General features: G+C 39.9%; 1 protein-coding gene across 1 annotated transcript in view; it reads left to right on the top strand.

The window, feature by feature from the left end:
• Positions 1-7,649: 7,649 nt before the first annotated feature.
• The window catches only part of STK32A (serine/threonine kinase 32A), a 142,878-nt gene continuing 139,290 nt past the window's right edge, over positions 7,650-11,237 (top strand). The window contains exon 1 of the mRNA XM_032250312.1: positions 7,650-7,892. The gene's annotated coding sequence lies outside the window, so the exon portion shown is untranslated. The remainder of the gene's footprint in view (positions 7,893-11,237) is intronic.

Here is an 11,237-nt window from a genome sequence, read left to right as displayed (position 1 = left end):
GGGAGTACAGACGTGTATCACTACATCTGGCTAATTTATTTATCTATTTTGTAGAGACAGGGTCTTCTTATGTTGTCCAAGCTGGTCTTGAGCTCCTGGGCTCAAGTGATCCTCCCACCTCAGCCTCCCAAAGTATTGGGATTACAGGCATTAGCCACCATGCCTAGCATAGCCCTGCTTTGGAATCCAAAAAAGAAAAATGCAGAATTTCTCTTTTGTTCATTCCTCTTTTATAGTTCAATATTTTCATTTGTTAAAAATGTAAGTCACTTTCATACTCAGGAATGTACAAAATGATAAATTCAACAGAATTTTAGAAAACCAAAACAGTGCAGGTTTTCTGTACTGAAGACCAACAGCACTCTTTCTTGGATGTGTGTCAAATAGAGATGTGATTTGTGGAGCAAAGAACAGCATTTAACCCTTAATTTTATGGATACTTTAAGATATTTCACATTTTTCTGGTTTGACTTGCACCCTAGATTCTTTCATATTTGCCTTTTCTAAGCTTCTCAATGAAATGGCCTCCCAAAATAGAAAAACTCACAACTCTGGAGAAAATATCTAATTACAGCATGGATAGGCCAGACTGAGAAACAGTTTGTGTGTAAGCATGGCAATTTTTAAAGGGAAAAAAAACACTATTTCTAGAACTTTCTAACTTTAGAAACAAGATTTCAGAATAATACACATCCAATGAAACTTAATCTTCACCCTACACCTGAAAAATGTATCTTTATATATTTGTGAATTTTAAAATATCTCTCAAGGCAATTTTTTAAAAGAAACATAATGTAATCAGAAACATTTTCCATTGTCAGAACACAACTTGTCATTCTGTTAATTTCTGGATCATACATGAGGCCAGCTCATTGCAAAGACATTCTTATTACAAAAAAAGGAAAAGAAAAAAGAAGGAAGGTGAAAATGGTAGGCTAAGTGCTTACTACTTTGTTATCTGGGTAAATATCAAGTTCACTGCCTGTTCCCCTTCATGCTCCTGGGTCTCAGTATAGAAATAGATACATATGCCAGGGTATATCTCTGTAGGGTGTGTGTGTGTGTGTGTGTGTGTGTGTGTGTGTGTGTGTGCGGGCGCTCACACTTGCACACATGCATGTGTGTGGGGAGAAAAGGGCTAGGAAGGGAACCAGAGACCTAAGGAGTCAAATTAATTTGTTTATAGGTGAATAAGATCATTTTCCCTTCACTTTCTATATCACAACATTATCTGATCTCTCATAAGAATGAGGTAAACTAAAAATGTAGAAAACAAAGTCAATCTGTGAGTGTCTGATTGTTTAAGGATTAAACCATTTATATATTTTGATCTGTCATCTATAGAACATTTGGTGGAATACTCTGAATAACTGACATAAGATAGACAAGGTTCATATGTCCTGTTTTAAAACAACTTCATGGAAATGTATATCTGTTTAAGATTGTATTTTTTAATCATTGTATGTATGGATAGAAAAATGGATTAAAATTGTATTACATACATACATATACATGCACATATCACACACATGCCATACAGAGGAGAAGCTTATAGTATAATAAAATTGGTTTTGGCTTTGCAGTAAACCAGAACTGGAAGTTTGAGAAACTTACCTAAACCATTTGTTTCTATTTTCTGTCCTGAAAACAGAAGATAGCAACACATGATTTATGGGTTTGCCATGCATACTATTTAAAGGGACATGATTGAACAAGGCCTCTAGAATACTATACTAGCTGTTTTCTCTGCATATAGTGCCTGCCTCCTCCGTAACCTGTCTACACTAAAACTACTTGGTTTTCTTGGACATGCCTAACTTCCTCTTGCTTACACAGCTTTGTTCATGCTGTTCCCTCTGGCTGGAAAACTCTCATCCCCTTCTCTTTGCACAACTAACTTGTACTCTATTTTTAAGACCAAGCTTGAATGTTATTTTTGGTGACACCTTTGCTGACATCCCTAAACTACAGTGGCTACTTCATTTATGAGCTCACAAAGCACCCTTACTTCTGCTATCATGACCTTGTTACCCTGTATTAAAATTGTCAGGTTTTTAGTAGATGATAATCTCCTTAAAATAAGAATCCATATTGTTTAATATCATAGGTATGACTTTCAACAGTGATCTTACAAAATAATCAGTGCTGATGAGGGTGTAATGAGATGAACACTTCCACATTCTTTGTACAAAAGAGAGGCTGCTGGTATAATAGTAATAAACTTATTGGGCACCCATACTGCTCAAGGCACTACACTAAGTGCTTTCAGGCATTATCTCACTTAATCATCCCAATGCTTTTCAGGAGTAGGTACTACTAGTATCCATATTATCATATGGTTTAAGAAACAAAAACTCACAGGGTCTAAAAGACTTGCACAAAGATATGAAGCTTTAGATGGTGAATAAGGAGATTAAATTGGGTTCTTTTGATGCTAACACTATTTTTGCTCAACAACAATGCTCTACTATGCAAGTTTTCTGGGGAGCAATTAAATTATTCACACTTCAATGCAGTTGAGTAAATTAGTACATGGATACACACACATACAAACATATATGTTTGTGTGTGTGTGTGTGTGTGTGTGTATGTATGTATGTATATATTAGAAACCATAACTCCTGGAACCAACCCAAATGCCCATCAATGATACACTGGACAGGGAAAATGTGGCACATATACACCATGGAATACTATGTAGACATAAAAAACGATGAGTTTGTGTCCTTTGTAGGCACATGGAAGAACCAGGAAACCATCATTCTCAGAAAACTGACACAAGAACAAAAAATCAAACACCACATGTTCTCACTCATAGGCGGGTGTTGAACAATGAGAACACATGGACACAGGGAGGGGAGCATCGCACGCTGGGGTCTGTCGGGGGGAACTAGGGGAGGGACAGCGGGAGATGGGGAGTTGGGGAGGGATAACAAGGGGAGAAATGCCAGATATAGGTGATGGGGAGGAAGGCAACAAACCACATTGCCATGTATGTACCTATGAAACAATCTTGCATGTTCTTCACATGCACCCCAAAACCTAAAACACGATAAAATATAATTTTTTAAAAAAGAAAGAAACCATAACTCATATCAACTTTCCTTCACCTGCTCAGATATTAATATTTTTCTAATAAACATGAAATAGGGAATATTTTAATACTATTTCTAGCTTTTCTTTGCAGTCCTAGAAATAAAATGTCCCCGTTACTTCCTAGGGTTGTTTTCCTCTCTCTCAATTAAATTATGTCAAACTCACAGGGCTGAGTAGTGAAAGCAGCATGATATGTACTGTGAGCTCACTAGAATGCTTGCTCCTCAAGAGCAAGGATTGCTTTATTTATCTTTGTATCTCCAGTTCCAGGCATGGTGCCTTCCCCACTGTAGACAAATAATCAAAACTGCAGGAATGGGTTATTAAACAGATAATGAACTTGAGGTTACAGATTTGTAAAGCCTATTTGAAAACTGTAAACTCCAATCACTCAATGAAATTGGAAAATAAAATGGATGATCTTTATCAAGATAATATCTAAAGAAAAATATTCTGTGGGAGGTTATTTCATGTACTTTCTTAATGTGATGGTATTTGTGGAAGTGAACAAAGCAGGTAAAACTGAACATTGAGTTGGATTCAACAATTATCAGATAATTTACTAAATATGAGACATGGTGATGGGACCTGATTATTTTATAATTAATATTTTTTGTTATGATAACTCATATTTTTAGTAACAGTAATTTGCATATCTGACCAGCGGAAAATAAAGCTTTGTCTTATGTAAAGAGGGCATAGTAATCTTACTGAATCCCAACTCTAATGAGGTCTATTTTCCTGCTAACACATCTAAAGGCTTCCTATTGTCGCTATGATTTAAACTGTCAACTTTTCACAGTAGACTTGAGTTTTCAAGATCTTTCCCTCATCACTACTCCCTACACTACAATCACATTAAACTTCTAATCATTCTCCCCAAATATTATGCTTGTTATGCCTCCATTCTCCAAATCTAGAATGCCCTTTCTCTGTCTAGTGACACTCCACTCAACTTTCAAAACACAGATCAAATGTTCCTGAGGCTTCTGGCTCTTTGAGGCAGAGATAGCCGATCTGATCAGTGCTGTGTGAGGGCTCCCAGCCAGGTACCTGTCAATCTCAAGCTGTGGTTTCTGCCTCTATCCAAACCACAAAATCCTCAGGTCCAGTGACAGCTTCCAACTTTTCTTCGTTCCCTTTAAACATAGCCCTATCAAAGTCTGTTTACTTCACCAGTGAATGGTTACTGCTTTGCAGTATACGATGTCTTCTTTGCATTTCCCTCCTAAATTACTCACTGAAAAGAATGATGGAAATAACAAACATTTAATTATGTTAGCAATTTATTTAATGTGCCAAATACTGGATTCAGTGCTGTATAGATAATGGTGGACAAGACAGATGCTCTTATCCTCATGGAAGCTGCGCTCAGTGAGGGGAAACACAGCAAAGAAGTTACCCAAGCAAAATAATGATAGTGCATGAAGAGTGATATGATGGAAGAAGTTTGGGTGTACAGTGGAGAATGGAGGGAGTGGTGAGGAAACAACATCAGAAGAGTTGAGGGGAGGTCTTTCTGAGCAGGAGAAATGTGAGCAGACAGCAAATTGAAAAAGAGTCCAGAACTGCATTCATGCATAAGTAAGAGCCCCTCAAATGTCCTGGGGCGAGGACAAGCTCAGTGTGATCAGCAGAGAGCAGAAGGCCAGTGGGCTGGAGTGGAGTGAACAGATGAATACTGACCATAGATACGGGGGGGGGGGGGGGGCAGAGTGACAGGGATTGGACAGTATCAGTCCCTGTCTACCAAAGCGTGTCAATTTAGTCTAAATGCAGTGGAACCTAGCTTTTAAGCCACCAATAATACAGTTGAAACTGCATGGTATTAAAGTTTGTGTTGTAAGGCATTATTTACTTTTTTAATGATAAAAAATTCTGCCTATCTATCTGGACAAGACTTTCTCACTGGTTTAAGTCTTTAATTCATTCTCCTCTCCACTGGGGGGCTCCAGAGATTGCCACATGTAGTCTAGCCTTTCAAGTACATTTCTTGTGGTAATTTTTGCATTTCCCCAAGAGCTAGCTATCTTTAAGATGGGAACACCAACAAGAGAGCATGAATAACTGAATAAATGAAAGATTAAAACACAGTCAGCTCTGTGAAACTGTTCTACATTTGACGGCCTGCATATGAGACAAAGTAGGAATTACTGTTTTTCTATAGAATCTATGATATGTCATGCCTTTACATGAACAAATACATTAGGACATTACGACTGACTAGTTTTATTTTAAGCAAATGTGACTATTCCAACAGAAGATTTGGAAAACAGACCTAAGAGGTATTTGGGCATAACCTGGTGGTCTGCTTATTAAAATGACCTTAACTGTTGTCAGTTTCTGAGTGTTTACTCTGTACCGCCTAGCACTGTGTTAAGTGCAATCATCTATCTGTCTATGTATCTATCTATCTATCTATCTATATAAAATCTCATTTAATCCTTCATTAATTCCAGCTGATAGAAATGACCGTTGTTTTCTTTACTGAAATTGGAAAACCTAGATTTAGGGCCTTTAAGTGACTTGGCCAACATCTCAGATATATTATTTGTGGAGATGACATTGAAAGGGAAGAATGCCTGACTCCAAAGCCCTGTACGCCAACCAGAACACCAAATTAAAGGGTTTTCCACAGGCTTCAGTTCTAGTCTCAGCTCACTTTCTTGCAGTTTCAATTTCCTTGACGATAAAATGAATATTGCTCTCTCATCGGGAACAAAAGAGAATACAGGCCCAGTGAATTTGTAGTGCATCTCCAATGCCATGAAGATAATCAAAATGTTTTATCAAGTCCCAAGTGTCACACAAATGAAATGTATTTTTTTGCCAGGTGCCTGATTTTTGCCTTGAAAAGAAAGCCCTCCCCCAAAAATGCATTCCTTAAAAATTCTATTTTTTTCTAAACTTGAGTGTGTTTAGCCCTCTTTTGCAGCTTGCTCCTAATTCCACACCAAATGTTAATTCATGGTATCTAATCCTCTCTCAGGTTTTTCATAAGGCATTGGCAATAGCAGAAGGTGGTAGAGCAACAGCACGGGGGTATGTTTTTACCCAGCTCTGCCACCATCACACTGTGCAACTCAGGGCAAATCTCTTCTTCCAGACCCCACCTGTAAAGGGAACAAGTGAGCTAGTGAGAGTTAAAAGTCATTCCAAGTTTTAAAATACTAGGGTAGTGTGTAGCCCAAGACTGAGATGAGAGAGCAGAGGAAAAGGGCTAGCTGACAATAGAGTTATCTTATAGTTTTCCTTTAATTAGGTCCATTATGACACTCTTGAGCACAAGGTGACTACTACCACTCCAACAATTTCAGCAGATATTTCGGGTACATTAGGCACTATCCTAGGATCTGGTTCCAAAAATGTTAAACAAAACCAATATGATTCCTTCACTCTGTGGAACTTTACATCTCCACAGATCAAACAATGGAAATCTGAAACAGACATGTCAGCCACAGACACATTTTGTTTGACAACCTTTTGTTTGTTTTAACATTTTAAAATTTTGTCCATGTTTAAAAATAATGGAAGATTTTAATCCAGAAGTTCTTGTTTCCAGCTTCTTTTGAAAAATCTGAATGGTTGGCAATGCTGAGCTGGCATTTCCACATGGCAGGGAAATGTGGAGCTGAAAAGAAGCTGTCCTCACCCCACCCCATGACCAGACCCAAACTCTCCATCGACCCTGCCCATAGTCGCGCACTGTCATCATGTCATAGGCAACTTATGTGCTCATTCTGCATAGGCTTAGGTGTGTGTGTCTCTTGGATTAGAAACGGAGACAATAAAAAAATATTTCAATCGTGTTGATTATTACAAAGAGCTTTACAGGGAGCTGCCATGGGCAAGAACAGAGAAACTTCCAGCAGTACTGTCTTCATCTCCGCCCCTCCGGCCCCCACCTCCAAGCGCAGGTGTCAAGGGCAACTAAGGTGCCTGGGAAAATTGGGGGCTGGAAGCCAGGTGACCTGGACCTACCAAAGGTTCTCTCCACTAACTGTTATGCTACACTGGGCAAGTATTTTCCGTCTCTGTGCCTCAGTTCTTTCTGTAATAAAACAGAAAACCAAATCTACCGGCCCACAGTCCTTAAAGGGTCTTTCCTCTTGGGATCCTGTAAAATTCTCATCCTTCTCTTGGTCTCCCGTCAAAACCCCGAGGGAAGTCTTAATGGCAATCTTGCCTCTCCCCTTTTAAGATCTGCAGGCTGGGACCCGCCACCCCCAAGTCCACCACCTCGGTGGCGCTGGCCGCGTCTCTTCAGGGGAACCCGAGCACGGCCCCGGGAAGTTGGTGCGCGCTCTGCACCCTGGCGGCTCCAGATCCAGCCCAGGCGCAGCGGGACCCCCGCCCGCAGCCCTCTCCTCCCGCGTCGCCCTCCCAGGGTCCTTGTCCAGCCTCCGCCGGCGGAAAACGGACCCCAGGCGACTGGCGCTCACCCAGGCTACTATCCAACAGAGTCTGGGGAGAGCGCTAAGTGGGGACGCCTACTGGCAAGCAGCTCCCGCCTCCCTCCCAGGCCGGGGAGCCGCCCCTCCCGGGGTAGCTGCGCGCTGGGCGGCGCTCGGACCCCTCGGCAGCCGCAGGTGCCCGCCCCAGCCCAGCCCAGCTCAGTCCAGTGCAGCCCAACCCAGCCCTGCGCTCGCAGCTGCCGCTGCTCCGAAGCACAAAGGTGCCTTTCCTTGCTCCTGCTCCTTCCTCCCTGCTCTGGAGTTCTTCTCTTAGCACCTGCTCCCTGGGTGAAAGCATCGTTCCCAGCCTCAGGGGAGGAATGAAGGAAGAATCGAGACTAGGTGAGTGGTGATCTAGATTTAACAAATAATAACAATAAACCCGCATATTAAAGGTACTGATGGGAAGCTAGGAAGTTCAAGGAGAAGAGAATACAAAGGCTGCTGATCAGCATAACTCACAGAACTAGATGCGGGCTGGGACCAATTCTAGCTATTTTGCACACCACCCAGGTTCCCCAGTCTGCCACTGACTCACGTGCAGACCCGGATAGACTTCAATAAATATTTGCTGGGTTGAGATAAGTGAGTGGAGGTGTTTCTGCTTGTTCTCCAGCATCTAAACAAGCAAAAATTAGCTGCCTTTGATGGCTGACTTCATCTCCACCAGGACTTTCTTCCCCAGGACGGAAAAAATAAAATGTGGTGTATTCACACAACGGACTGCTATGCAGCACTTAAAAAGCTGAAGTCAGAGCTGTAGGGATCAGCATGCCTGTACCTAGATTTCAGAAGTATCATGGTAGATAGACACAGCAAGATGCAAAATACATCCACTCTATTGTGCCATTTAGGTGACTTATTTTAAAACACTTTTCATGTTTGTAAAATTGTAGAACGGGTACTGTAAAATGTATATCACATCCCCGATTGTGGCTGTCTTTGGAAAGTGTGAAAGGGAAGTCAATTGGACATTAGGATTAAGATGGGAAAATATTTCTCTAAAATTTTTTAAAAATGAAAATGGTGATGTAAAGATGACAAAATATAAACAATTGTTAATTGAGACAGTGTTATTCACTTGGGTGTTTTTCATGTTTTTTTTTTCTTTCTCGCATTTTAAAATATTTATTAATCTGAGAAGTTCTGTTTTTCAAATGCAAACAAAGTAAGGTGTGTCTATGCACATGCTGTGACAATTAAATCTAAAAAGTTCAGTCAAAAGTTGCAACTTTCTTGCATCACCCTCTATGTTTTCCAATCCTAGAAGACCACACCTCTTCACCTAAGGAGGCTTGGTGGTTACAGAAGCTTACCTGTTGACAACCCCCAAACGTACAGGCAGAAGATGAAATGTTGGTATTAGCAAACTAGTCCCCAGTTAATAATCTGATAATCTGATAATCGGGCAAGTCAAGGTAGACTCTGAAAACTCCCTGCAAGCCAGATTTCTCTTCCTTTTTATTTCATATGCTTTGAATTTTCGTTTTCATGGATGGTAGCTGTCCTCTTGACATCCCAAAATGATGCTTAGGTAACACTGCAGATTTAGTGCCGGGAGATCAGGAAGGGCGTGGGCTTTGGTGAAAGAGTCCTACAGCTCTACAGGGCTCTGTTCAGCAGAGTGCAAAGGATATGTCTACATTTTCCTGCCAGAGAAAGTTTGATTTCTTTCTAGATGTGAAAAAAAAATCTAATTTGGTTATCCACATGGGAGAGAAAATGAAAAATAATTTTAAACTGGATTGTGTATGTTAGGTGCAATGAAGAAGATACTAAACCACCACCCAGTAGTTCCATCTGCTTCCCCCTTCCCCAGACATACACAAAAATGATTCCCTGTTTGCATATTATCTTCCCACTAAAAATCACTGGGTCTGCGGCGAACAAAATTGTCTGCGCATCAGAATGAAACTCTGAAACATGGAAAATTGCTATAATATTCCTTCATCTTTTTCTTTGACAACTTGCAAGGTCAGTGCTTGGTACATCTCAATGTTGCAGGAGGACAGACTACTTGAGAAAAAGCTGAGGGGTGAAGAATGATATAAGAATGACAGGACTGGGGTGCAGTGTGAAAACTACATGTACTCAGGTTTTAAGCACAAAATAAAGGAGAATGTAGCCGCTGCCTGCAGTTAACAACTACAATTCCTTAAAATCAATGTTCCATTTAGGGCCATTCATCTTTTTCTAGTGCCATCGGTGGTTCAGTCTTTATACTATCTCTCATTTGGATTTTAAATGCCATAAGAAAGCACAAAGGACACCTCCATTTGCTTCTCCCTAACTCACAATAAAACACTCACAATAAAAAGTGCATCCCACTTACTTCTCAACTCCCTTGTCCACTGGAGTTAAACGCCTTTTGATTTTTTTAACTTGGAGAAATGGTTGAGCTCTAGCTTCCTGAATCTCAATAATTCCACTGAGCTTTCTTCAGCTACCTGTGACCACCTGCCCCTGCTCACTCCCTCTCCCATACCATTTAATTGGTTGCTCCTTAATTGCTGACTCTCTTTGCTCTCTATTAATGATTCTTGTTAAAGTCCATAAGGCACTTTGCCAGCAGTTGGCTTTTAATATGAAAAAAAAGTGTTTCCTTAATAAATCTGCCTTCAAAAAGAAGGCTTTACTTACATTTTCCTAATGGGAAAATGAGCTTTTCTTCCACACTTGCTCCAGGGTTTCCTCAATTCTTTTTCAATAACTCATTCTTAACACTTTCTTCAATTCCGCCTGTAATCGATACTCCCTTCACATGTAAAGAGCTCAGGAGGAAACCAACTATTTTTAAAAAGATGCAATAAGCAAATTCTGCTACTCTTAGAATTAGCAGGAGCTAACATTCATTCTTTGCATATTAAGTGCCAGGCATTGTGCCAGTTACCTTACATACATTGTCTCATTGTCTGCATCCATGACCATACTTGTGCTAAGCATAGAATTTCCTTAAGCAGAATTTTAAAATATTATTTTGTGCAAAATCTAGAGCTTACCCATTTTTCGGGTAGATCTGAAGATCTGGGCCCATGTTTCCATGTGGTGACAATCTGTTTGATTTGAGAGCCATTACTTTGTTTGGATGGAGCCAATGTCATCACTGTCTGCCCAATGTGCTAATGTTAAATGTTCGGTCTGGCTCACTCATTTGCATTATCTGCCTGGCTCGTATAAGGATCCCAACTTGTCACTCCTGAGATAGACACTGTTATTGCCCCCATTCTAGAGCAGAGAGGTTAAGTGACTGGGCCAAAGGCATTATCAGTGTCACTTTTAGGACTGGAACACAGGATGCTGCCTCTCTTTACCCTTATGTTTTAAAGTGGAGCAAAGCCATAAATACTTTTTTCAGGATTTTTTCTTGTTCACACATATCATTTAATTTGAGCCTCTTTAAATTTAATTTAAATTTAATTTGAGCCTCTTTAAATAGAGTGGCTAACAGTTTTGAGCACTTATGCTATGAAACTGCTTTATGTATTGAGTTAAATGTATGTATGTCATACATTTATGTAATACACAGTTCAATATATAGTTATATATATAAATGTATATAACATACTTAAATATAACAAAGAGTTATACATACATGTGTATTATTTAACTTAATATATAGTGAGATAAGTATATGCATATTATACATTTATGTAACTCAATACATAGAGCTATATGTACATAAATACA

Source organism: Sapajus apella, unplaced genomic scaffold (assembly GCF_009761245.1).
Source record: "Sapajus apella isolate SASKATOON/1434 unplaced genomic scaffold, GSC_monkey_1.0 scaffold71, whole genome shotgun sequence".
NCBI lineage: Eukaryota > Metazoa > Chordata > Mammalia > Primates > Cebidae > Sapajus > Sapajus apella.
This window is presented reverse-complemented; position numbering and strand designations above follow the sequence as displayed.